General features: G+C 45.1%; 2 long non-coding RNA genes across 2 annotated transcripts; both read left to right on the plus strand.

Moving 5' to 3' along the window:
- Positions 1-5850: 5850 nt before the first annotated feature.
- LOC140915304 (uncharacterized) lies at positions 5851-8650 on the plus strand. Its single transcript, XR_012160128.1, has 3 exons — positions 5851-5888; positions 8305-8340; positions 8620-8650. It is a non-coding gene; the product is annotated as an uncharacterized lncRNA (long non-coding RNA).
- A 2534-nt stretch (positions 8651-11184) lies between these two features.
- On the plus strand, positions 11185-24247 carry LOC140915303 (uncharacterized). Its single transcript, XR_012160127.1, has 3 exons — positions 11185-11450; positions 22570-22635; positions 22940-24247. It is a non-coding gene; the product is annotated as an uncharacterized lncRNA (long non-coding RNA).
- Positions 24248-24812: the final 565 nt, after the last annotated feature.

Below are 24812 nucleotides of genomic sequence, written 5' to 3' on the forward strand. Positions count from 1 at the left end.
CACATCTTCATCAGCCTTACTGGCTGGATTCCTTTCTGCCAGGATCCCTTCCTCAGTCCAAATCTGTTTCTTTGTTCCTCAGGTGTTGTGGCTGCCATGGGTAGAGAGAAAATGAGGAATCACTTGGTGTTTTCCCTCTTCTTTGATAATCATCACCTGCTGGGGTTCGGGAGACAGAAAGTCTATGGGGACAGGAACCACCAGCTGTTCTTTGCCAAGATGTAAATTTCTCATTCACACCCTTTTTCCTGCCAAAGAATGGCCACTTAACAAGATACTGGTCCATTTGATTTCATTGACACTTGCCAAGGTGTCAATTTGCCCTTTGTTTCTGAGGAACTGGTTTGTGGCTGCTTTTCTAAACTTGGAACATGTCTCAGTAATGTCATACAGTAGAATTTCATAACTTTATATACAGTATTACCACACATATTTTACCAGGACAATAATGATCAGCGCATTATGAGTTTTCAAATGATACCTCACAAGGCAGACTTTGTACAAAATTTATCATAGTCTTGTAAAAGAGGTGAATATAGGGGTACAGACTGCCACAAGGGTTTTTAACTTTGCCTATCTGGAAAGTTTAAAGTGGGGCTGTTTTCTGAAATATCCTGAGGTCCCATGAAGGATTTCTGTTGGGACAATTACAGGCACTGGCTTTCTCCTTTCCCTGGGGGTGTTCAATCTCCACTATGCCCCACACTCCACCTCACCACTCCACCCCGCCCTGTCTCTTCCCACCCTTGCTCCACTCCAGGCTCCGCCTCCATTCCACTCCTTCCCTCAAGGCTCCACCCCCGCTCCGCCTCTTCCCATCCCACTCTGCCCGTGCCTCACCTCTTCTGCCCAGTTTTGCCCCCTCCCCCTGCCTCTGGCACACCACCAAACAGCTGATCGTGGTGAGTGGGAGGCACTGGGAGGGAGGGGAAGGAGTTGATTGGTGGGGTTGACAGAGGGCAGGAGGTGCTGAGGGGGGGGGGTGGAGGAGCTGGCTGCTGATAGGGTGCTAAGCACCCACAATTTTTTTTTTCAGCATAGGAGTCAGCACCTATGGGGACAGTCTTTGATCTGACATTCCCTCCACTTGCCAATACATCCAATATTTTCTACTGAAAATATCTTTGTAAATTTAAAGGGCTAGACTGTGGCTCTAAGACACAGCCCTGCCTCGTGGGGAGCTATGGAAATGAGCACTGAGATTCCTTGGGGTGTGGCTGGTGTACCACCTTGAAAGGTACGTCTGCACTGCGTATGGTGGCATGTAGGGTACAGACACTGCATGCCGCCCTAGCATGGGTAGAAATAGCAGGGTAGATGGTGACACACTGTTTCGGTGAGTAAAGACACACCAGAACCCTATGGTATATACCTGACATGGCTCTCCAAGAAGTGCCTCCCACGTCTACACTGCTGTTTTTAGCGGTAGTGTCCCGCTGGTGGAGCCTTTCTCCATTGCAGCAGGGAGCTGCCAGTGTCTTTCCCCACTGCACAGAAAGACGGCAGCAGGGAGCCTGTCCCGCTCCCACTGCTAGAGCCTTTCACTGCTCCATGTCGCTACACACCACCATGTGGACACAGCCTGCTCTTTGCTGCAGTGCATAGCTACACACACCCTACACATCACTGCCAATGTGTGCTGTGTAGGTGTAGGGTAAGTTTGTGGAACTTGCCTCCTGCTAGACCTCTTTGCAGATGCCACTAGCCTTGTGGGCTTCTCACGCTCTCTGGGCCCTGTTCTCGCACTCATGGGGAAAAGTCAATGGGAGTTGCTCTCTTGTGTCCAGGGACCTCCTCTGTCCCAGGGGAGAGACTACCTGTGTCCTCAACTTCCACCACCATCCCAACTTGCACCCCCAGCACAGGCACTGCCTGGACCTGTGTCCACATGCTTCCTCTGTCAATCACTGGAAATTGCATTTAGTTTCCAGAGAGGTGTGAACTTAAGAGCAACCCCACAATAATAAGTAGTGAGGCACACTGACGGTAAGGCTCGCTGGTCCACAATTCTTAAGATCACCTTTGGGTAAAGGAGTTGCCGTTAGCGTTGGATCATGTGTTCTTGTAAGCAGTGCGTACACACTCAACGTCCTAAAAGTCGAACAACCCACATGAGCATTGTAAAGTTAATGTCGGATACAAAGTAAGTAAATAATTAAAAATTGTTCCCATAAAAGTGCAAGGGCAGGAGATGGAGCAGGTACTTTGTTTTAGAGGCAGAATTTATGAAAGGTCTCGTGCTAATAAATTCATATACATAGCCAGGAGGAGCATGGCCAGACACCAGCAAGATAGGAAGGAAGCAGATTCCCACAGTGTCCCAGAGACCCTGCCTTTCAGATGCTCTGCCCTGGCAGTCTGTTTAAGGAACTGCTGTGATCAGCTACTTTGGGATTCAGCCAGGTTGTCCCTGGCTTAGATAAATGCCGTTGATTGTTCTCTTCCTGGACCGGCAACTTGCTTTGTGACAGAGCAATAAGTTCCACACAAGAAGAGTGCTAACTCCAGACTCGGCCAGTCAGCGTGAATGAGAGCCAGGCTTTCTCATGTAACAGTCTGACATGGTGAGTGAGAATAATTCCGTTTCTCTCGGGGTTTTTGCATTGCAGGCTGATCGATCGGAAAGGCACAGAAAATGAAAGAGGATTTAAGAGACAGGCACGCCCTGCTGTTTGTTCAAAGATTCCTTACCAGTGTTTGCCCGCTTGCTCCTCGTCTTGATACCTGACTGACCATTGAATTCTCTCACACAGGTCCTCCTTTTGTTCTTTTTAAAAAAAGAGATTTCCCAGACACTGATATTTTAAAGATCTGGTAAAACATATGCATTGTCAGGCGGCTTTCACCTCGGTCATTTTAGTTCTCCAAAGGAATGACAGAGCATTTTCTTCCTGTAAGCGCAATAGCTGAGCAGACAGAGCAAGGTAGCTACGCTGTTCATCCCGTTATGTCTTTTTTCTTCCTTAAGTTTGTTTGTTTCAGTTCTGCACATCTGGGTGTTTCGAGCTCCTCTCCAGAGTTTAGTGCCTGTGCCCTATGCCCCTGTATGATGACTTCAGTGGAGTTATAGCAGGGATGAATATTGGGCTCCTGGGGTTGTGCAGTTCCACTTGCCCTGAGAAGATTTCCCACCCTGCAGGGTGAATGCCATTGAATCACACGGGGTTCCTGTTTAAAAATGGAAGGGAGAAGAAGAAAAGGAACTTTTTCTCTGCATGATGGGGAACTTCACCCCAGGGCTGACCAAATCGCAGAACAAATCCTTTTTGCTTCCTTTTGTTTCCTTTCCTTTTACATCATTCAGGGAATCTCATCTGAATTCACCAAATAGTATTTCCCCGGCTATGGAGCAGGGCAGATACAACAAAATATGTGTCAAATGCCTGTCAAACTGAACTTAATAGATTCATGGATTCGATTTGACCAGCTCTGCTAGCTGCTTCTCCCTGGATTTATTTTACCTTCTTTCAGTTCCTTCCCCTCCCCACAAAACCAGAATCTCTCTGCATATGCAGCATATCTCTAACTTATTCTGTCCACCTCACTCTGTTGTTGTTATTATGGTAGCAGCTAGAGGCTCCATGCAATATCAGAATTCCATGATGCTGGACACCATACAGGCATGGAGTGTATCGTTTAAACAGATGAGAGAGACAAAGGACAGGAGGAAGGGAATAACATCATTTTACTGCTGGAACACTGAGGCACGAAGCAATTAAGTGACTTGCCCAAGAAGTCTGTGGCAGAGCTAGGAACTGAATCATGTCTCCTGAGTCCCAGTCTCATGCCTTAACCGCAAGACCATCTTTCCTCCATCTCATTCAGTCGCAGGCATTAGACATGCACATCTGAACGTGTGTTAATTGCATGTACCTTATTCTGACCCTGTACCTCACCTATGCGTTTAGTTCCTGGAAACTTTTGCAAATCCCATAAAGTGTAGAGTGATTCATCAAGAAAGAAGAAGTGAAATAAATTAATTAAGCCTCAGAGAAGAGAGAGAGATAAAAATCAGGAACCAAGCGTACCCTGGTCAGCCGTCCAGAGGGTTGCGATGCACAGCTCAGGGGCTGTGCAATGTGGGGTAGAGAGAGAGAACACACATTTCTGACCCAGGTATGGAGAGATTCTGTGCATATGTTTCGCCAAGTATTGCTAGCAGCTGCCTGGAGCCCCAGCGGCACCAGCTCTCCTAGAGTTAGCTGCCCTAGTATTAGTAAGAGAAAAGGCTAACGTAGACACAACCGAAGCTTCCTGGTGCCACCTTAGACTGTGAGCACTTGGGGTCAGGGACTGTCTGGGTGTCGCTTATTTGTACAGTGCCTGGAGCAATGGGGCCCTGATCCCTGACTGGCATCCACAAGCTCCATCACAACACAAATAATAATGATGATTACAGAAAAGCCTGGGAATGGCTTATGGTTTTCAGTGCCCCTTCTCTGGCTGGCTCACTGCATCCCTGCCTGAGTACAGATACCCCTCTGCTCTTTAGTCAGCAGCAGCTGAAGCTAACACACTAGGCAGCCAGCAGTTCGTTTGGGTACCTCTCCCTCCAGGCCTGGAAACAATTCAGTCTTTAAGGAGTTAAGTGTTTTAACCTATTGCAGGGACAGAGAAATTGGTCAGGTTATTAAACTTGCTAGTTTAGGGCTCGGAACCCAGGTTCAGCTCCTTACTCCACCATAGGCTTCACCTCAGTGACCTCAGGCAAGCCACTTTGTCTCTGTTTCCCCATCTGTACAGTGGCAATTAGAGCCCTGAACCACCTTCCAGGGACGTTGTGAGGAAAAATGCGTTAAAGATGGTGACATGATAGGACGCTAGAGTGGGAGGGCTCAGAGTTACTACAGAGAATTATTTCCCGGGTATCTGGCTGGTGGGTCTGGCCCGCATGCTGAGGATCTACCTGATCATCATAGTTGGGGTCAGGAAGAAATTTTCCCCTGGGCGGGAGGGTTCGCCTTCCTCTGCAGCATGGGTCACTTCCAGGTTCAAACTAGCATAAATGGTGGATTCTCTGTGACTTGTAGTCTTTAACCCATGATTTGAGGATGTCTGTAACTCAGCCAGAGGTTAGGGGTCTATTGCAGGAGTGGGTGGGTGAGGTTCTGTGGCCTGCAAAGTGCAGGTGGTCAGACTAGATGATCACGATGGTCCCTTCTGGCCTTAAAGTCCAGGAGTTTAGGTGCTCAGCTACTATGGGGATGAGGACAGTATAAGTTAGCCCTGGTCTACACTACAAACTCACAGCGGTATAACTCTGTCACTCAGCGGTGTGGGAAATCCGCACCCCTGAGCCATGCCGTTACACCAACCTAAGCCCTGGTGTAGACAGCGCTGTGTCCCGGACAGCTCTCCCATCGGCGTAGGGAGTGTCGTCACTAAGCGCTCCAGCTGTGTCTCTGCAGCACTTTAAGTGCAGATAAGCCTTTATACAGATTAATTCTCGTTCCCAGAGCTTAAATGCCAGGGCTACCTCTCCTGTCAGTGGCACACTTGTATGCAAGGCATGACCTGCCACATACAGTGTGTGCGAGGTAACGCTCTGTGGAGGATGCCATTTTGTTCTAGGAATGCTATTATCGTTATTGCTTGAGCCCGGGCACCTCTTTCTTTACAAACTAAGCACAGCTTGTTCTTATGTATTTTTCTCTAAATAATTTGAGGGCCTATTTTTTGCTGTCTTCGGCTGGAGCACTCACTGAGGATTATCCATCAGTCACAAGTGGGCATTTCCCACCCAGTCCGTTCCCTGTGGTTGCAAGGTAGAGAGAAGCAATTGGCCAGGGTCACCTGTCTTTCTGCATGTCCTTAATACCAAGCTCCTTTGTATTCAATGTTTTTTCTTACAGACTTCTGCGAAATCCACGTTTGCTGAAAACATAACTGTAAGTATGTTGGGTATGGGTGAAAGAAAGGTGATTTATCAACTCTCCGTATATGAGAAGGTTGAGAGTCTGCTTCCTGGAACAACAAAGGCGTGGAGGAATTCTGGAGAGGCTGGCAGAGTTCTGGTCTGAATGACAGTTTTATTGCTGCTGAGGTTACGTTTTAGTTTTAGTTGCGTGTGAGGGTGCCTAGAATCTTGCATTTGCATCATTGCATTTGCATCTCAGTGAGAAAGAAGGTGAAGAGTGAGCTTATCCATTAGAACAGGGATCAGCGGCAGGGAGTTACACAAATCTTGAGTTAAATGCACATTCGGACTGACTATAATACAGAAGACACACTTTTTCTCTTCTTGGAATCTCCCCTCTCTTTACCTCCTGCCCCCACTGTTTTATCAAAATCACATGCATGCTGGCCTAATAGACCTCCCACCCTTAGTTGCCATTATATGAAAGATGGCCTGACACCATGGCCTCTCTTTTTCCTAGGCTTAGCGGTTGCAGTTTGCCCAGCCAGGCAGCAGCCACAGTTAGCTGCTGATTTACAGGTGCTGGGTACAATCCAGTTTGAAGCCTCAGCTCTCCAAAATGGAACAGGCAGGTGGGAAGGGGCAATATTTCGGTCTACTGAATTACAGAGAAGTAGGCACAGCCACAAGGAGATGAGCAACTGCTGCTTGGGCACAGCACTGCCTGGAGGGTTTATCAGCCACATACCGTCGTTATTCATGGTGCAGTTTGCGTTGCCGTGGCTGAGCATGGCAGCTCAGAACCACTTGTGTGTTCAAAAGGCCAGAGAAGTTATAGGGTTTTGTTGTGACATCAGTCTCTGGCAGTGGACTGGGGAAGCAAACACGCTCAGCTGGGTGTGCTAGCGTTGCATCTGAGAGCTGACACAGGAGATGTAGGATTTTTGAGTCTGTGGGCAAGGAATCCCTTTACAGGACCCTGCCATTGGAGTTATGATGAGAACTGATAGCAGATGTAATCTGCTATGAGGACACGTGTCCTGTTCTTACCAACAGGAGTATTGATTGTCCCTTCCTGATAGTTTTCCCTCCATTGGAACTATCATGCATCTTGTCCTAGACACAGTTCCAGGCCCCGATTTGGGAATGAGCCAATTTAAGGAATATACCTCATCTGTGCCTCCTTTTAACGAGTAGCAGTTGGCCAGGCTGTTTGGATCTTACACACTTCCAGCAAAGGGGTCATACTGTCTAAATGAGCTTTGAATTTCAAATGCTCCTGATCTAATCAGCTAGAGGAATCTTTTGAGTCAAGCCTCCGTCAGTCTATGCGCAGTGCAGGAGTTGAACTGCTGGACCAGGCCATTGTTTCCTGCCTCATGTTAGGGGGCTTATTCCTTCACCCACTTACTTCCCTGGTCCGTCTCGCATGAACAGAGAGTGACAATACCCAAACTCCGAAGGTGCAAACAATTTGATGTTTATTGGGGTGAACTTCCAGCAAGCTTAAATCCAAGTTCCTTTTTCCTTATTTTCGAATCCCAACTTACTTCCTGTTTGCCCCTAATTTGTATAGTAGTAATCTCAGCTATACCTTAACCAATCATTTTACTGAAATTTACCTAACCAATCCCAACATATTGTAACATGATTAGCTAAACTTTTATATCCCATCACCTTAATTAGTTTACGCCCAGCAAAATTAATTATGCAGCAGACAGAAACTATCACAGATCCAGACAGAGACCATGCAAATAAACAATAACAAAGTGGGAACTATAATGACAAAACAATACAGAAGTGAGGATTTTACAACTACACCTATAAAGACATGAGGGTTTCCCAGCTTTGTCTATTGATAAGTGAGTTCTTACCAAACAGAAAACTATCAAACTAAATTTCCTTTTACATGTTCTAGGCTCTTCCCTTTCTCTGGAGGTGATAGATTGGATCACCTTTCTAACAGCCCCAGATTGCCTTATTTCAATATGCCTAGTTTGGAATGTAAGGCTGTGACCATATGCTTCCCAGTATATGGCTGCTCCAATGGCTTGGCCAAAGGCCTTATCTTAAGAACAGGGCCTCAGACTGTCACAGTGAGAGAAGGCCCTTACACAAGCAGACAGTGATTTTGATTCTTTCTTTTATACCTCTATAACCAGCTAAGTGATAAACATATACCTACATTCTTAAAGTCTAGGCCTTTACAGACAGGCCTGAATATCTATATCCTAACACCTCAAACGTGGCCATGCCCGGATGCTTCAGAGCAAGGTGAACCTCCTCCCATCCCAACTGTGCTGAGCCGTGCAGTGCACTGGGGCTGAGTGGGAAAGACGTTCCTGTCCGGCTCCCCGCTCCGGATATTATTAAGCTACGTGCTGCTTTCTCGCTGGAGTCTGGTTTGTTCTTTAAGACTCAATCATTTCATTTTCTCTCTTGTTCAGGAGTCCATCCTGGTTACCAATGCCACCACTATCACAGTAAGTGTCCCAGGTCTATGGAGCCGGCCTGAAGTTTTCAGACACTATGTTTATTCCCTCTTAGATCTATCGCAAAAATGATGTAAACAGCACTAAAATTCTGATTCCAGATCTATCCTCAGTGGAGGAAGATAATTTTTACAGCTCGTAGACAGAATGTGGCCATGTTTCAGATGATACCCAGTGTTGCATATGACCTTGTCACAGCTTGTACATCCTCTGCCCTCATTCAATTTTTACAAAACATTGTAACTGTTCTAAACTCTTTCTTGTTTTTAGCCTCCGACAAGTGATAGCACAAATGTTCAACCAGGTCCTTCTGCTATGGTAAGATTTGGTTTGCTGTTGAACTTGAATAATTATATACTCCCATTTCGCAGACAGTAAATTCCCCCTGCAGAATCAGTCCTCCGTGTCTCCTGTAAATACTGTTGTTTAGTGCTGATGGGAGCTGTACAGCATTTGCCGTGTTCCACCCCAGAGGTGGCTGTATTTCTATCCCTGGTGAAGTGCATAGACAATTATTTTTATAAGCCTTTTGGGATCCCTCAGGATGAATGGCAACATTTTATTATTCATATCTGTGTATAGTAGCAGGATTAGCAGTTAAGATACTACTAACAGCGATTAATATCTTGCATTGGCTTTTGACAAATATAGTGGCTATTTGTCATGCTTTGGATGAAAAAGGCAAAACATATGCACTAGTTACTTGCAGGCTTTTAAGGAAATAGTTTCCCTTAACAATTCTAGTAGCTGTGTTTAGATGATGCAGGAAGCCCTATACTAATGGTATGTTACACTCACAATAGACACACAGGGATTGTCTACACTGCAGTTAGACACCGGGGGCTGGCCCATGACAGCTGACTTGGGTTTGCAGGGCTTGGGCTAAAGAACTGTTTAATTGCGGTGTAGAAATTCACAATTTAGCCTTGCAACCAAGTCTAAGAAATGCTAGAAAACTGCAGTTCTAAACCAAATGAAATGTGTCTCTACCATGTTTTGTGCAACAATCACTTTTCAGGCCACTAAAAGACAGTTTACCAAGTATCAGAGGGGTAGCCATGTTAGTCAGTATCCACAAAAACAACAAGGAGTTTGGTGGCACCTTAAAGACTAACAGATTTATTTGGGCATAAGCTTTCGTGGTTAAAAAAATGCATTTGAAGAAGTGGGGTTTTTTACCCCCGAAAGCTTATGCCCAAATAAATCTGTTAATCTTTAAGGTGCCAGCAGATTCCTCATTGTTTTTTTTAAAAGACAGTTTGATTCCCTGGGTTGCAAACATGTGCTTCTGTTTATACCTACAGCCATTTACTCAGGCTAGGAAACATTCATCCAGTTAATCAAGCCAGAATTTGTAGAGTTCACTTCTATGCTAAAAGGCAAATGCTGTGCTCAATCAGTGTAAACTCAGAATGCCACTGATTTCTCCAGTGCAAATCCAAGACCACTGAAAGCAGAATGTGGCCTTTAATATTGAAGCTTTGTAGTATCTTTATGCATTAGAATAACAATGGCATTTGACCAGAGGAGTCAGTTTACAGTACCTGCAAAAATCTAGGAGGAGCAGCTCCATGCAGAAATAGCTCTGAGCTTCCTGCTCCCCAGAGCTAACCTGATCAAACGCCACCTGGGCACAGAGTTCCAGATTTAAAGAGACAGTGCAGTTAAAAAAAACCCTGGGGTTTCAGCATTTTGCTCATTGTGGCGTAGTTTCAACTGAAAGGAATATGCCACGTTCACTTGTAGCTAATGGTGAATGCCCCCTGGGCTATGCTGGGTCCCAATTTTGCAGTGGGGTCATTAGGTGCCGACTCCATGGGTGCTCTGGGGCTGGAGCACCCATGGGGAAAAATTGGTGGGTGCTCTGCACCCACCGGCAGCTCCTTGCCCCACCCCAGCTCACCTTCACCTCCTCCCCTGAGCATGCCGCATGCCTGCATTTTCCCCCTAGCTCCCAGTGCTTGGGAGGGATGGGGAATGCGGCGTGCTCAGGGGAGGAGGCGGGGGCTGGGGCGGCGATTTGGGGAGGGGTCCAATAGGGGCAGGGAGGGGGTGGAATTGGGGCGGGGACTTTGGGGAAAGGGTTGGAATGGGGGCGGGGAAGGGGTGGAGTCAGGGCGGGGGGGGCACGAGCACCCACCGGCACCATGAGAAGTTGGCGCCTATGGTGGGGTCAGCCCCCAAGAATCTCAGTGCAGAGAGGGGGCCCCTGGTGTCAGTTACACTGTACAGAGGGATGATGATATTGATTTCCTTTGTAAAATGCTTAGCGAGCTAAAGATGAAAAGTGCTATAAAAGAGAAAAGTGGTGGTATTCTTTTATTGTCAGTTCTTCTATAAACAGGGCCAGGACCTGAGCTCTGGGAACTCAGCAGTGAGATTTAGGCATGCGTGTATACTGACAACTTGCCCTCAATAATTCATAGATTTAAGGCCAGATGAGACGGTTAGATCATCTACTCTGATCTCCAGTATATCACAGGTCGACAGGTCATTCATCTGGTTTTAAGACGGCCAGTCCTGTTGTATGGTTTGTCCCCTGTCCAGTATGGATATAAAACTGGACGTGGTTGAGTCCAGTATCATGCATGGAGGGTGCCATTTGGCAGAGTGCACAGCTCTGGTCCTCCTCCCCTGGAGTGACCTTGCACATGCTGTGTGTGAAGTCATGCTGGCAGCACGGCAGGCTCTGCAAAATAGCATCCTCCACGTGACATGGTCACGCCAGCAGGTGTGGGGACAGCTAACGGGATGTTGTCCTGTGTTCTGGGAATGTCAGTGGCCACCCTAATCCCAGGCCATTAAATTTCACACTGTTACTCCTGGATTGAGCCCAATAACTTGTGTAGCTAACACATCTTCCAGGAAAGCACCTAGTCTGGATCTGAAGACACTAAGACATGGAGAATCCACCATTTCCCTTATGGAAGGAGAGGATGACACTGTGTGTGTGTTTGACCTTGCACTCTTTCTTCATGAGCTAGGTCAATCCCTTGGTGTTTGGACTAGCATCAGGGATACCCAGCATTGTGGCCCTAGTCCTCGGAATCATACTGGCTGTGACCTGCATTCGACAAAGGACACGCTGCAGCTGTAATAAGGTGACTGTATGGCATTGCTATTGGCTTTGTAACATTTCAAATGGCAATGAGCTCACATTGGAATCCTGGTTCAAAACTCCACTGAGCTTTGGGGAAAGTCGGATTCAGATCCAAGTGTCTCTGCTGGCCATGTGCTCCCACCCTAGAAGATCCAAACACCCCATAACTCATGGAAAAGTTGGAACTCAGATTAATGGCTTGGGGCCACTTCACATTTAAAGTGTAGCACCCCCTCTCCACCCTGTTACCTTCTTTAATGCCAATCTGCTTACAGGCTTTGATGGACAGGTCTGGGTTCTTTTGGATCCCGCCATCCACTCAGCAGAGTGTATCTTCTTTCTTTTTTTCCTATGAATTTATTTGTGGGTGCCTCCACCCCCCTTGCTCATAGACTCATAGATATTAAGGTCAGAAGGGACCATTATGATCATCTAGTCTGACCTCCTGCACAATGCAGGCCACAGAATCTCACCCACCCACTCCTGCAATAAACCTCTCACCTATGTCTGAGCTATTGAAGTCCTCAAATCATGGTTTAAAGACTTCAAGGTGCAGAGAGTCCTCCAGCAAGTGACCCGTGCCCCATGCTGCATAGGAAGGCGAAAAACCCACAGGGCCTCTTCCAATCTGCCCTGGAGGAAAATTCCTTCCCAACCCCTAATATGGCCATCAGCTGAACCCTGAGCATGTGGGCAAGATTCACCAGCCAGACACCCAGGAAAGAATTCTCCGTAGTAATTCAGATCCCACCCCATCTAACATCCCATCACAGGCCGTTGGGCCTATTTACCATGAATAGATAAAGATCAATTAATTGCCAAAATCATGTTATCCCATCATACCATCTCCTCCATAAACTTATCAAGTTTAATCTTGGAGCCAGATAGGTCTTTTGCCCCCACTGCTTCCCTTGGAAGGCTATTCCAGAACTTCACTCCTCTGATGGTTAGAAACCTTCGTCTAATTTCAAGTCTAAACTTCCCGATGGCCAGTTTATATCCATTTGTTCTTGTGTCCACATTGGTACTGAGCTTAAATAATTCCTCTCCCTCTCTGGTATTTATCCCTCTGATATATTTATATATATAAATATATATATATTTATATATCTCCCCTCAACCTTCTTTTGGTTAGGCTAAACAAGCCATGCTCCTTCATAAGACAGGTTTTCCATTCCTTGGATCATCCTAGTAGCCCTTCTCTGTACCTGTTCCAGTTTGAATTCATCCTTCTTAAACATAGGAGACCAGAACTGCACACAGTATTCCAGATGAGGTCTCACCAGTGCCTTGTATAACGGTACTAACACCTCCTTATCTCTACTGGAAATACCTCGCCTGATGCATCCCAAGACTGCATTAGCTTTTTTCACAGCCATATCACATTGGCGGCTCATAGTGATACTGTGGTCAACCAATACTCCAAGGTCCTTCTCCTCCTCCGTTACTTCTAACTGATGGGTCCCCAGCTTATAACTAAAATTCTTGTTATTAATCCCTAAATGCATGACCTTACACTTCTTACTATTAAATTTCATCCTATTACTATTACTCCAGTTTACAAGGTCATCCAGATCCTCTTGTATGATATCCCGGTCCTTCTCTAAATTGGCAATACCTCCCAGCTTTGTATCATCCGCAGACTTTATTAGCACACTCCCACTTTTTGTGCTGAGGTCAGTAATAAAGATTAAATAAGATTGGTCCCAAAACCGATCCTTGAGGAACTCCACTGGTAACCTCCCTCCAGTCTGACAGTTCACCTTTCAGTATGACCCGCTGTTGTCTCCCTTGTAACCAATTCTTTATCCACCTTTAAATTTTCATATTGATCCCCATCTTTTCCAATTTAACTAATAATTCCCCATGTGGCACCGTATCAAATGCCTTACTGAAATCTAGGTAAATTAGATCCACTGGGTTTCCTTTGTCTAAAAAATCCATTACTTTCTCAAAGAAGATCAGGTTGATTTGGCATGATCTACCTTTTGTAAAACCAAGTTGTATTTTGTCCCATTTACCATTGACCTCAATGTCCTTAACTACTTTCTCCTTCAAAATTTCTTCCAAGACCTTGCATACTACAGATGTCAAACTAACAGGCCTGTAGTTACCTGGATCACTTTTTTTCCCTTTCTTAAAAATAGGAACTATGTTAGCAATTCTCCAGTCATATGGTACAACCCCTGAGTTTACAGAGTCATTAAAAATTCTTGCTAATGGGCTTGCAATTTCATGTGCCAATTCCTTTAATATTCTTGGATGAAGATTATCTGGGCCCCCCGATTTAGTCCCATTAAGCTGTTCGAGTTTCGCTTCTACCTCAGATATGGTAATATCTACCATCATATCCTCATACCCATTTGTCATGCTACCATTATTCCTAAGATCCTCATTAGCAGAGGTGAAAGTAAACCGGTACGCCCCGGTATGGTGTACCGGTAAGAGCCGGTGCGCCGTACCAGGACTCGCTTTCCGAGAGGGCAATTTAAAGCCCTGGGGTAGCAGCAGCAGGGCTGCGGCGGGGATTTAAAGGGCCCCGGAGCTCCAGCCGCTGCTACTGTCCCGGGGCCCTTTAAATCCCAGCCTGAGCCCTGCTGCCCAAGCCCTGGAGTAGTGGCGGTGGGGCTCTGGTGGGGATTTAAAGGGCCCCAGGGCAGTAGCAGCAGCTGGAGCTCCGGTGCCCTTTAAATCCCCGCCAGAGCCCCGCCGCCGCTACCTCAGGGCTTGGGCAGCAGGGCTCAGGCCGGGATTTAAAGGGCCCCTGAGTTTCAGCTGCCGCTACTGCCCCAGAGCCCTTTAAATCCCTGCCTGAGCCCTGCTGCCCGAGCCCTGGGGTAGCGGCAGTGGCCGGGATTTAAAGGGTCCCAGAGCTCCAGGGCCCTTTAAATCCCCTCCTGAGCCCTGCTGCCGAAGCCCTGGGGTAGCGGCGGTGGGGCTCCGGCGGGCATTTAAAGGGCCTGTTGGTACGCGTACTTTGTTGGGGCCCTTGATGACCTATGATCACAACATTCTTCTCTGCAGTGGTTTAGCAGTGTGGCTGACTGGGTTCAGTACAGCCCAAAGGACTCACAAGTGGGAGAAGGTGGTAAATCTGTCCACAGGTTTAATATGCAGCAAGTTATAAAATCCCCAAACCCTTACTCCCTGGCTTGAGGACACAGCTCAGGGAGTAAGGGGTCCCCGAAACAAATTCCCTGACTGACTGACTAAAAGATGGTGCACTCACAAACTCCATGAATGATCCTCAGGTTCAGAGATAACTCTGGACTCTTCAGTCACTGCAGAGGGGCTGATCTCTGCTGGCAGGGATCCTCTTCAGGCAGGAATCTGGCTGCTTCGGTCCCAGGATTTTCCCCTCACCACAAAGGGGTGAAGATGACACAACTGTACTAAAATCCAAACTAATCTCCTAGCCCAGTGTCCACACACACACACACGGCAGCAGCCCTGGACTACCAGCCAGAGCAGAGCTGACCATGTGGTCACTGGTCTCACCTAGGGAGTTGGAGGGTGAACTCAGCCTGGCTGGGGAAGTTTCCCAGCAAAACTCTACAAACTGGGAATCATCAGTGGAGAAGGAAAAGCCCAGCTGCGGGATCTTGCTTTCAGGTCCCTAGAGGCCAGTTCTCAGGCGGAACCCTGCATGCAGGCCTGGGATTCACCAGCCCCCACACAGCCAGTCCTGCCCTTGCCCTGGCTGGCTCCAGACTGACTCAAAAATGGCTTCTCCCCTTTCTTGAACTCCCTGGGGCATCTCACTCCCTATTGGTTGCCAGGCAGACTCTGAGTTTGCCTTGGCTCCCCATCCCTACCAGGGACAGTGTGCCTCTTCCTTAGCTGCCAGCAGACAGAGCCCCAGCAATCTAGGTAATCTCCTTAGGGGTTACAAAAGGATGTGTTGATGGTGAAAATCCAGGAGGGAAAGGCTTGAGGTGAGGGAGAGGATGAGATATTAACTAGGATTGGTCACAATTTTTCCATTGAAACAGTCTTTCAGTGGAAAATTGAGTTTTTCATTAAATTATTATTTTTTCTGCAGAAAGTATCTGCTTTGAAAAGAAAAATATGCCCCAAACTTGAAATATTTTGATTTAGGAATGCTGCTGTGGTGCCTCATGGGAATTGTGGTTTGGTTACCTCATTTTCCATTCTCCTCTATGGACCAGGCTCCCCAGCTGGACTACATCTCCGATGATGCACCATAATCAGGGACTGCCATGATGCAACACTTCCTTTTGTTATACCAATAAAATAAAAACCAGCAGGATCTTATTAAAGGGAAAAAGGCAAAATACCACATTTATTGTGAATACAGAAAGAATCATAGTAAGCAGTTAGTTATAGTTATAACATTCCATCCAATCTCATATTTATTCACATGTTCATTCATACAAACACACACACACACAGGTTCTGCAAGGTTGTTATCACAGTTACCAGCCTTAGAGTTGCTCATGCCAAGCCACTGGCCGGGTGGCCTGGACAAGAGGAGGGAGCAGGGCCTTGTCAGATGCTCATCTGATGCTCCTGGAGGTTGGTTTGCAGAATCAGACCCCAAAGTTCTCACTTTTTAGAGTCTATTTTTATAGGAATTTCTTCCTATGCCAGTCTATGGGAATTGCTTCATCATGCTGTTGCTGAATCAATCAGCAGATAGCACATTCCTGACGGCTCCAAGATGTTATCTTGTTCTTTGGTTCTCCCATTTTTGAGGCTGTTGGGTGGATTCCAGTTTGCCCTCCGGGGGGGGTCCTCTGGTTATTTCCACTTGATGCCTTCTTCAGCCGATGGACACTGGATTCTTAGGCTGGCACCTCCCTGATCATTGTTATCCACACCAAGCATCCATCCACATACATCCTCTATCTCTATTTTAATCACAATTGTTAATACAACAAAAGGGCGGGGAGTTTCTGGGTGCTGTTTCTGTTGTTAGAGTATTGTTTTGAGTCTCTCTCTCTGTGAATTGCTTTGAGAACAGACTCTGTCTTAGAATGTATTAACACAGTTAGCAGCTTGCAAGTTTCACACACAGAGGGAGAGAAACAGTACCAAAAACCAAGAGACCTCTTAATTAGTAATACCCTGGAATTTAAACTCTGGGGAATCAAACTCATTTGTGATTTTAATACAGAACTTCTTTAATATGATCCAACACTTTTTCCAAGAGGGGAGACCCTGGTGCTTCATGGGAGATGTAGTACAACCAGGGAGGCCAGTCCCTAGAGGAGAATGCGGTCATGAGGCAGCCAAACTACAAATCCCATGAGATACCGTTGCAGCACTTTTAGAATTAAAATGTTTTGAATTTTTGCTGCAAAATTGAAATTTTCAACAAGAAACCCCCAAAACTCCATTTTCCAACCACATCTAATATCAACACAAACCTTGATTTCCTGCTGCCTGAGAGAGGGCACCTACAATCTTACCAAGAGCTATACTTTCTGATGGCTGTTGCTAGTTTAGATTTAGGGCTGTCAAGGGATTAAAAAAATTAATTGCGATTAATCACACTGTTAAACAATAATAGAATACCATTTATTTAAATATTTTTGATGTTTTCTACATTTTCAAATATATTGATTTCAATTACAACACAAAATACAAACGTGTACAGTGCTAATTTTATATTTATTTTTGATTACAAGTATTTGCACTTGTATTTGTAAAAAACCAAAAGAAATAGTATTTTTCAATTCACCTAATACAATTAATGTAGTGCAATATCTTTATCATGAAAGCTGAACTTACAAATGTAGAATTATGTACAAAAAACTGCATTCAAAAATAAAACAATGTAAAATTTTAGAGCCTGCAAGTCCACTCAGTCCTACTTCTGGTTCAGCCAATTGCCCAGACAAACAAGTTGCAGGAGATAATGCTGCCTGCTTCTTGTTTACAATGTCAACTGAAAGTGGGAACAGGCATTCTCATGCCACCGTTGTAGCTGTCGTTGCAAGATATTCACATGCCAAATGCGCTAAAGATTCATATGTCCCTTCATGCTTCAACCAGCATTCAAGGGACATGCATCCATGCAGTGCAGACAGACACATGTTCATTTTCATTATCTGAGTCAGATGCCACCAGCAGAAGGTTGATTTTCTTTTTTGGTGGTTTGGGTTCTGTAGTTTCTGCATGGGAGTGTTGCTCTTTTAAGACTTCTGAAAGCATGTTCACACCTCGTCCCTCTCAGATTTTGGAAGGCATTTCAGATTCTTAAACCTTGGGTCGAGTGCTGTAGCTATCTTTAGAAATCTCATATTGGTACCACCTTTGCGTTTTGTCAAATCTGCAGTGATAGTGTTCTTAAAATGAAGATGTGCTAGGTCATCATCCAAGACTGCTACAACATGAAATATGACAGGTTTCAGAGTAACAGCCGTGTTAGTCTGTATTCGCAAAAAGAAAAGGAGTACTTGTGGCACCTTAGAGACTAACCAATTTATTTGAGCATAAGCTTTCGTGAGCTACAGCTCACTTCATCGGATGCATACTGTGGAAACTGCAGAAGACATTATATACACAGAGACCATGAAACAATACCTTCTCCCAACTTGATTATCATACACATTGTAAGGAGAGTGATCACTTTAGATAAGCTATTACCAGCAGGAGTGTGGGGTGGGAGAAGGTATTGTTTCATGGTCTCTGTGTATATAATGTCTTCTGCAGTTTCCACAGTATGCATCCGATGAAGTGAGCTGTAGCTCACGAAAGCTTATGCTCAAATAAATTGGTTAGTCTCTAAGGTGCCACAAGTACTCCTTTTCTTTTAACATGAAATATATGGCAGAATGCGGGTAAAACAGAGCAGGGGACATACAATTCTCCCCCAAGGAGTTCAGTCACAAATTTAATAAGCACATTTTTTTAACGAGCATCATCAGCATGGATGCAGGTCCTCTGGAATGGTGGCCGAAGCATGAAGGGGCATATGAATGTTTAGCATATCTGGCACATAAATACGTTGCAATGCTGGCTACAAAAGTGCCATGCAAATGCATGTTCTCACTTTCTGATGACTTAAATAAGAAGAGGGCAGCATTATCTCCTATAAATGTAAACAAATTTGTGTGTCTTAGCGATTAGCTGAACAAGAAGTAGGACTGAGTGGACTTGTAGGCTCTGAAGTTTTACATTGTTTTGTTTTTGAGTGCAGTTATGTAACAAAAAAATCTATATTTGTAAGTTGCACTTTCATGATAAACAGATTGCACTACAGTTTTTGTATGAGGTGAATTGAAACGCACTATTTCTTTTGTTTATCATTTTTACAGTGCAAATATTTGTAATAAAAATATGCACTTTGATTTCATTTACAACACAGAATACAATATTTATGAAAAATGTAGAAAAACATCCAAAATATTTAATAAATTTCAATTGGTATTCTATTGTTTAACAGTGTGATTAAAACTACGATTAATCATGCTTAATTTTTTTGAATTAATCGTATGAGTTAACTGAGATTAATCAACAGCCCTAATTTTAACATGAGATTTAATTGTCAATATAAATGTGCAAATTTGGGGTTTTCCTTTATTAAGATGAATCTGTGTCACACCAATGGGGGCAGCTACAGGCAATCCGTGCACATCGCCTATTGTCAGGCATCGGGGCCTCACAGGTGTCAACCTGCCTGGATGAGCTTGCAAGATCAGGACTTCAGTTCTTGAATGGGTTGGGCCTGTCTCTCCACTGTGTTGACATCTGTGCTAAGAGGCTGCCTGTTCAGAATGGTAGCTCTTTACACTCAGATGACTCTCTGTAAGGTGCAAAGCAGAATCAAACCCATAGTATATTTTAGAAACACAAAGCACCCACTTCTTTAACTGTATGCTCTAAGTGCAGGTCTGAGCTGAAAAGGGACTCTCTAAAAAGTCATCCTGAAACGCTCAAAAGCACAAATGTGAAGTTTGCCTCAGTGCCTTAAAATCATATATGCTCCTCTTACAAGTGAAAAATGGGACTTCTAACCGGACAGCTTCTGAAAACTCAGCTTGAGATCTCAATGTCAAGCAGGGGTTCTTTCTGGCCAGGGTGAATTGATTTAAATCATGATTTACATCACCAAGTGGAAAAAACCCAGATTTAAATCATCGATTTCCCTTTGTACTTCAGTTATTTTCTAAAGAAAGGTACATTCTCATTGGCTGATATAACCGTTAAAGCATGTTGATTTATAAATAGAGGCTAGGTTTGGTACATCTTTTTGCTACACTATAACTAGTGTGACAAAGTTCCTGCTCTACCTTGGTGGGTCTCGCGCTTATTGGCGGATTTGCTCGCCTTGGAGCTTCATGGCAGCCCTCAGCTTGGCCATTTTTCTGAATTCACAGTCCAGGTCGACTTCTCCTGTGTCTGACCAGGAGTTGAGAGGATTTGGGGGGAACCCAGGCCCGCGCTCTACTCCGGGTTCCAGCCCAGGGCCCTGTGGAATGCAGCTGTCTAGAGTGCCTCCTGGAACAGCTGTGCGACAGCTATAACTCCCTGGGCTACTTCCCCATGGCCTCCTCTCAATACCTTCTTTATCCTCACCATAGGACCTTCCTCCTGGTGTCTGATAATGCTTGTACACCTCAGTCCTCCAACAGTCCGCATTCTCACTCTCAGCTCCTAGTGCCTCGTGCTCCCAGCTCCTCAAATGCACATCACAAACTGAAGTGAGCTCCTTTTTAAAACCCAGGTGCCCTAATTAGCCTGCCTTAATTGATTCTAGCAGCTTCTTGACTGGCTGCAGGTGTTCTAATCAGTCTGTCTGTCTTGTCTCCAGAAGGTTCCTGATTACCTTCCCTGTTACCTTACCCAGGGAAAAGGGACCTACTTAGCCTGGGGCTAATATATCTGCCTTGTATTACTCTCCTATAGCATCTAGCACAACCCTGTCACACTAGATACATGAATTTAAGCAGTTATATAGCTTAATATTTTCAGTGTTATGAAGTATTTGAACATTTTTTAGTATGTTTGAAAGTGGTGAATGATATCTTGCTTATTTACTAAATAATTAACATTTTGCTGATGAGTTGTGTCAAGCTGCATTAGAATGGTAACTGGAATTTAATTAATCATACAAAACAGCATATAACATTTATTTTTGTTAAACAAAACAAGCCCTTAATACAGTACATGACCTGCTGTGCTGTTAATGTTTTTCCCCTGATTCTTTCTTTATGTAGAAAAGCAGAGTTTAACTCAAAGTTTATGATGGAGGTGCATAGATTCAGCATATTTGTTTATTATTTAAATGTTTTAAAAGAGTATAACATGTTTAGGCCTTAAAATATTTTGTATTACGTTCAGATTTTCATTTTAAGCAGGTTTATTTTTTTTAAAAGGAAAACTTCTTATAATTTGAATAACAAAATGAAGAAAAATCTGATTATTTTGATTTTAAAAAAAAGATTTGTATCCACCTGGTTTCTGGCTCATGTATCACCACTAACAAAAGATTCTGTAAACCACAGTCTGCCCTCAGGTTCATTTATGCAAGCTCAGTGTGAAGGCTTGTTGTCTGATTGTAAGAGCGGGGGCCTAGGAACCAGAACTCTTGGGTTCCTAGCTCCTGTAACCCTTCTGCCAGGCCAAGTTGATAGCAGCACGGGCCGGGTTCAGTACACAGGGGTTCCCTCTCATCTAAGCAAATGCAAAACTGGCTCGAGCCCCCACCCAGTGACCTGGGAAAATCTTACACACCCCCTGGGCGCCTCAAAGAGGCAATACTTCCCCTCTCGCAAGCACAGAGTCTCGGTGTAGTAGAGAATCTTTAATAACATGAGGTAAACAGCATCAGCATTAAATTGGGGAAACACCACAACTAGTGTTCATTAACCATGAGCAAAGACCCACCCCAGAAAATTGGGCCACATCCTTTCCCTCGGGTTCTTGAGTCCCAGAACCCAAACGTCTCTTGAGTCCAGCAATCCACAATCACCCAAAGTCCAAAAAGTCCAGCCCCAGAGTTCAAAAGTTCATCTGCAGAGTGTTACTCCCCAGTCTGGCTAAAATGTGCCTGTGTGTGGGGGAAAGAGGTAAGGAGCACCTTACGTGTCCTGAAGCTGACTGCCGCACAGGGCTCTGCTCTGCTACGCTGTCTCACGAACGGCTCTGCTCCACCACGACCGGCTCCGCTCTGCACAGCTCGCCGTCTCACGAACAGCTCTGCTCAGCTTGCCGTCTCATGAACACACTGCTGTCTCACGAACGGCTCCGCTCTACGACGACCGGCTCCGCTCAGCTCGCCGTCTCACGAACACTCCGCCAGCCTATCCACGAACAGCACCACTGCACTCTAGTTCTTCCAGCTCCCCACTACTTGACACAGTGCTCAGTGATTTCAGCTCATAGTAGTGGGAGCCTTAGTGCTGGTGCACCATAAGGCCAAAGTGAATGCAGCACAGTACCTGTAGCAAGACTCTTAATAGACCCAAAATTAGCTCTGACATTCCACAGTGGAGAGAGACAGAGGTGCAATTGGTGCTTCAGGCCCTCACAAAGGGGCCCACACCACCAGGTACTAATACCTGTCTCAAGTCTCTCTCAATTCACAGAGTTTTGGAACCCAGGTTCCTTGCCTAGCGAGTGCTACTCAGTTGATGGTGAGTCCCTCCATCATAACAAAAGGCCAAGTACAGTTCCAAGCACAGTTCCCATAATCAGGGTAATAACAATTTATTCTTCCCGCCCCAATAACAGAGACACTGGGGATCCCACAACAGCCAAAGTGACCATTTGGGCAGTTATGGCCTCATTCTAGGCGGGGTGGGTGTGCCTATGCAAATGAGATCAGCCCCTGAAGTTCTTTTCCACAACTTGCCACACCTCACCACCAGATGTCAGGGTGGAGCCCATCCTGACTCTGCTTACACTCCCAGTGTGATCTTGGGCACTTTCTTGTGCCTCCTGTTTGTAAAGGACTTTGAAATCCTCGGATGAAAGATGCTAAAGAAGTGCAGAGTATCTTTTTTTAGAATAATGACCTAGCCAAGGTGTGTCCGGAGTTCTGAAGTTTTTTCCACAACAAACCATATTAGAATTCCCCATCGCTCCTTATGTGGATGTAGGTAAATTGTTATGGGTATTATCTGTCTGTGACATTTTGTTTATTCATTCAGGCCAAGCAGGGTCAAGAGGTGCTTGAAGAATGCAGATATGAACAGACCATTCCAAAGCTTCCGAAAGTAAGAATTCTTATTGGCACTTTCTAATATGTTGCAAATGTGTGCACGCTACATTGAGGAATGGCCCCCCGAGTTAGTGACTATGCAGAGTCCTCCCTGGTGGTTCGCTTAAGGGTAATTCAGAGCCAATAACATACAACTCGCTCTAAGCTCTCCCCGCAAGATTTCCCTCTATATTATTATTTATATCCACCTATTGCCGGGGCCTTTCCAAAGAGAAAAGCTGGGATGCCTCACATGTTGCACCCTGCAGAGCCTGGGTACTTTATGGCAGATGGCTATTATTGTGATGTTTTGCTCCTAGGTCTCCTGTGTGTCCATGATGAAGGAGCCAACAAATGTTTATGAAAATGAGGATCAAAAACCACCCTGCAGGCTACCAGCACCCATCCCCAGAAAATCCAGCTGGGCGAGGAATATAAAGCAGGACATTTGTCCTGCAGGGTGGAAATCCTCGGAATTAAGTCTGGAGGCAGTCTACGAAACTTCCATACCTTCCCCCATAACCGAGAAGAGGGCAAAGAGTATGGGTTGGGACTGAAATCAACTGGCCACATGCTCTGCTTGGACACACCCACCAATGCAGCTCCACTGCTGTTAGGAAGAGGGTAATTGAGCCTTTTGTCCTTGTGTATATTTGGACTGACCCAGAACAAAGAGAAGGCAGATGAAGGAGGACTATGTCTGGACTGATGCCTTCAGGACTCCGAAGCAAAGTGCCCCCAGCCCATCCACAAGCGATAGCTTTGCTTATCTGGCAAATTTTAATGGCATTTGAGTTGATTCACTCTAATCAAGAGCAGCTTACCCTTTGCAATGACACTGTGGATAGAAACACTTTGCCGTATGCAATGTATTCTAGTCTTCACCCTGTTTCTCCAAAGGGTCTGGTAAATACACTTGTGGTCTTAGCCCGTGTGCTATAAAATCAACTCTCATGTGACATGTTGTCTATTGCTTAGAGCAGGAATAGTGTCAGGACAAATGAACTAATCCTCTGTCCCAGCAACCCAACCCCTTCCAATTAAGACCTCCACTCTCCCCCACTCCCTCGGAGTTTGTAAGGCTTACAGAGTTTCGGGGATTCCTCTCCACTCTTTCCGGACTGTCCTAAATGAATGCAATAAATGTTTACATAAGCGCATTACATAAAGTCCTCTGTACAAATCAATGCATAACTCGTCCCCCAAGTAGAAGGCACTTTGTCATGGAGGAATTTCCAAATTCTTACTGAAATCCAATCCTCTTTATTTCCAAACTTCCTGGGAACTGTGAGCCATATCTCAGCTGGTGTAAATCAGCATTGCTCCACTGAACTCAGAGCTACTCCAGTTTATGCCAGCTGAGGATCTGGCCTTGCAATTGCAAGTAACTAATTGATCTTGGATTTCCAAACAGTTGGTGGCTCAAGAAGGCAAAACTCTATTTAACTCAAAGGGTTCTCAGTCGGGAGGCCATGATAGCCAGCTCTTCTCGTGGGGCTAAATGGGAGGAGGATCCAAGCTAAATCCCAGGGAGAGATTCTCAGTTGGCAGGGGTGGGTACTAGTATGGAAAAGGAATCATGCTGTAGCAAAGGTTGAGAACCTGCTACTTTAATTTATGGATTAAAAAAATCAGGTATGTTCATGTGCCTTATTAAACATGTTTATTAACCTAACATCTATCTGTTTTTTTCATTTCTCACTCGCAGGAAAAAAATCTTTAACTCATTTACCGTAAATGTCTCCTTTTTAATTCCATCCTAAAATATATACACAAAAATACATTTAATTGTGTGTGTTTTTTTGATATATATATATATATATACACACACACACACACAATCATTAAGATACATATATAAAACTCATAGAATCATAGACTTTAAGGTCAGAAGGGACCATTATGATAGTCTCATCTGACCTGCACAACGGAGGCCATAGAATCTCACCCACCAACTCCTGTAACAACCCCCTAACTTATGTCTGAGCTATTTGAAGTCCTCAAATCGTGGTTTAAAGACTTCAAGGTGCAGAGAATCCTCCAGCAAGTGACCCATGCCCCACGCTGCAGAGGAAGGAAAAAAAACCCCAAGGCCTCTGCCAATCTTCCCTGGGGGAAAATTCCTTCCTGACCCCATGCAAACTCTACATACAAATACAAGTGAATAGCTTTAATTTTCGGGATAGTTATCCT

This window comes from Lepidochelys kempii, chromosome 7, assembly GCF_965140265.1.
Source record: "Lepidochelys kempii isolate rLepKem1 chromosome 7, rLepKem1.hap2, whole genome shotgun sequence".
In the NCBI taxonomy this organism is placed as follows: Eukaryota; Metazoa; Chordata; order Testudines; family Cheloniidae; genus Lepidochelys; species Lepidochelys kempii.